This window comes from Eptesicus fuscus, chromosome 22, assembly GCF_027574615.1.
Source record: "Eptesicus fuscus isolate TK198812 chromosome 22, DD_ASM_mEF_20220401, whole genome shotgun sequence".
Classification (NCBI taxonomy): Eukaryota; Metazoa; Chordata; class Mammalia; order Chiroptera; family Vespertilionidae; genus Eptesicus; species Eptesicus fuscus.
The window spans coordinates 7529894-7533571 of NC_072494.1; the positions used below are offsets into that span (position 1 = coordinate 7529894).

At 48.3% G+C, this 3678-nt stretch overlaps 1 long non-coding RNA gene across 1 annotated transcript; it reads left to right on the forward strand.

Moving 5' to 3' along the window:
- The first annotated feature begins 502 nt into the window (after positions 1–502).
- On the forward strand, positions 503–2850 carry LOC114233647 (uncharacterized). The gene is made up of 2 exons (XR_003619801.2): positions 503–620; positions 2191–2850. It is a non-coding gene; the product is annotated as an uncharacterized LOC114233647 (long non-coding RNA).
- Positions 2851–3678: the final 828 nt, after the last annotated feature.

Sequence of the window (3678 nt, forward strand, 5' to 3'; positions counted from 1 at the left end):
AGAATACCCACTCATAAGCAAAACTCTCAGCAAATTTAGAATAGAAAGGAACTTTCTTATCTTGATAAAGAGCATCCATGGGAAACCTACAGCTAACATAACACTAAATGGTGAAAAAGCAAGTGTTTTCTGGTAAGATCAGGAACAAGGCAAAGATGTCTGGGGTCCCCACGTCTATTCGACATTGGAGATGCTATCCAGGTGCAATTAGGAAAAACAAGAAATGAAATAAAAGGCAACCAGACCAGAAAGAAAGAAACTTATTTATCTTCAATTTTACTTTCTCTAATTTCATTAGCTCATCATCCTAGAATGGTGGAATTCGGAAAAGTCCCCCTTATTTGCTGGGCACTGGATAATGCCTCCTGCCCTCAGTCCTGCATCCATCTTTTCAAGCCCAGGAGGAGGCCTGCTTGGGATTGGACAGCCAGGGACTTCCACTCTGATGTCACAGTGCAGTGCTAGGGTTCTGGCCAACTTTCCCCCTTCTCCCCCTCTCCTCTTTGCTATCATCTCCTCTTCCTCCTCCCCTTTCCTCTTCCTTCTCTCAAGCCATTCTCTCTTTCTTTCTCTCTCTCTCTCTCCCCCTCCCCCTTCAGGAGACTAGACAGTTTTGAAAGGTCAGTACTGACCTCCTGCTTAAGGACACATGCATTTCTCTCACTTTTTAACACCCTTTCATTTCCAAGAGTCCAGATAGGTAAAGTGGTCTCAGAAGATGTTTGTGTCTGAGTTTCGTCATCCCAAAAATTCAGGGGATAGATATCATATGAAGCTACTTCTTGCTGGATAACATTCTCAATGTCCTGATGGTGACAGATGATATCGAGTATGGACTTCATAGCCATATTAAGGGAGGAAGAGGTTTAGGAGCTCACACTGCCTCTAGCCCAGGCACAGGAGCTGCAGCTGTCCGTGGTGGCACAGACATGTGGCCCAAGCAACACATGGGGGTTTGGCACCAAAGCCTGTAGATAAAACGGGGCATTTGCCTGGCCTTGCCCTCTGCATAAACAGCCAGAAACCCAGAAACCTAGGTCATCTCCTGCTCAATCTTCCCCTTGCCAAGTGCTGTGACCACCCCACAGAGGTAGAACGGACCGCTACTACCCAAATTTGGCTCCAAGTGTCAAGACTGAGGATGCCATACAGACACATGCCGAGAGGGTGTGGAAAGTTCTACGGCTCACAGAATGATACTTTCTGGGAAGAGGAGGATGGGCTCCCAAGAGGCCGGAAATGGCTCGAGTGGGGTTTTGCGGTGATTGCGCAGTGGGGTGGGGTGATCGCCTGGGCTTGAGTGGGGAGTGCCCAGACGTTCTCAGCACCTGCCCAGATGGAACAGGAGGAGATGGGAAGTGGATTTTAAAAGGCAGTCAGCAGCCAAGCATCAAAAGCGGAGCCAGACTCTTTGCTACAGCAACGCTCTCAGCGGTCCCTTCGCAGAGCTGCCTCTCTGACTCTGCCCTCTGTGCGAGGAGCTCCCACGGCCCCCAGCCAGCACAGCTGCCGTTGGGAGGAGCAGGTTGTTGTGGGCAGAGCATCACCCCCCCCCTCTCCCGCACACAAGGAGCAGCGTTTGTGTGGAGGTGGCAGGACCTAATGAGCTTGCAGAGAATATTTAAATTGGTAAACAGAATAGCATATTTACGGCTGTGTTTATCCCTAAGCATTTGCAATAAAAATCAAAGTGATGGCATTAAGTGATCCCCCAGTGGCATGTACTTGGAAGCTCTTCCTTTTTAGCCAAAATTGATTTGGAGTTGAGCATACTTCTCCCTTTCAAATGGCAACTGAAAATATGAATGGCGGGGCCTTGGGTGGAGAGAGATGGAGGCACATAGAGCAAGAGCAGGAGAGAAACTGCTTGCTCCCTTGGGAGACAGTGATGACAGCCGCATCCTCTACTGCCTGCTGCCAGGACCCTCAGCAGTTGGGGCCGGGGGAGCAACTATTATGAGGAAAAGTGAGACAATGTGTGTAATGTTTGCCACATAGACAGCAGGTACTAAGCTGACATTAGCGCATTTCTACCACTCCACTTGCCAGTGACAACCACCAACACCTAGGCATTGTGAGTTTTAACAAATGTCCATGTTTCTCTCTCTCCATTCTTCTGTCCATGTGCATAAATTGCTCTCTAAAATTAGCAATTAAAAAAAAATCACATCTGCACTTTAAAACCTCCAGAGAACCAACCGACCTCCTCATCAACACACCCCATCTTCCGGACACTCTAACAAAAAGTCCTTCCGTAATCGGAAATGAAATCCAGCCGTGAGTAGGTGAACAGCGGGGGCGGGAGTGTGAACTGGTACAGCCACGTGGGAGGCAGTTTCTGGGAAAGTCAGTGAGTGCAGCCTTGCTAGGACCCAGCGGCACCCACACTGAGGGACACATTGCAGAGAAACCTGCCCATGCGCACGGGGGCAAGTGTGAGAATGTCCACAGCGGCTGAAGCAGTCATCTCGGTGGTGGGACTCGCAGAAGCAGCCATTTCTACCTGGAAGAGTCATTTCCTAGACTTTCTACAATAGGCATCGGTGGCTTTTATCATCAGAAGAGAAAAGTCAAAGAAACAAGTTCCAGTGGAAGCTGTCTCTTTCTTCCCTCTTCTTGCAAGAATAAATCATCTTAGGATAACAATTAGGAACTAAATGTGCAAGAGGGAACTGGTGTCTGGTGTGTAACAAACAAAAATGTAGCACATTGTGAATCTGTAAGAACCCAGAACTCGGTCCTCATGGTCTGGTTTGGAGTGGGTTGGATTGGTTGTCAATTTAATTGCTCCTAACTGGGCTATCACTTTGCAAACAAACAAAACAAAATAAAAAATTACTTCATATTTAATTCAGCAGGGATCTCTCTCTCTTTAGGTTCTACCTCCCTTCTCTAGCCTCCTGGCATCACCAAACACCCATTTTTCTGGGAGACCCCTGTGGTGCTCTCCAGAGCCACCCATCCAGCCCCCCTAGAATGGGCACTCGGGAGGCATCACACAGGATACGAAAGTCCCCAAGAGAGTGACAAAGTCCCTTCTTATTCCAGACACCAGGGTGGGGTGTGGTGGGGGGTAGAAATCCAATCCAAAGGACAGTGGGAGGTGTGATGAGTACAGAGCAGACCATTTCTTTTTTAAATATATTTTATTGATTTCAGAGAGTAAGAATGAGGGAGAGAGATAGAAACATCAATGATGAGAGAGAATCACTGACTGGCTGCCTCCTGCAGGCCCCTTACTGGGGCTCAAGCCCGCAACACAGGCATATGCCCTGACCAGGAATCGAACTGTGACTTGGTCCATTCTTAACCACTGAGCCATGCCGGCTGGGCATTACATGTCTATTCTGCTGCCCTCAGCAGGAAGGCAGTTTCTCTCCCCTGAGATACTTAGCCTGGCACAATGGCCATGGGCGCTCTCAAGTGCAAGCAGATTTAACACGGGCCAGAAAAGAGTCTAGAATGAATGAAGCAAGTGAACTGCCAGCCCTGCCCACCCCCCACCATTAGCAATCGTGACCTGGTGCACCCCACCATCCGCTATTTTTAGATTATCCATGCTATTCTTCTTATTAGCCCAAGTCATTGAGAGTTCACAGTTGGTGCGGCTGAATCATTGCCCGAGTGACTCAGCCTCTTGATTAAAAACAGAATAAAAGAACTTGTTAGTTCACCATT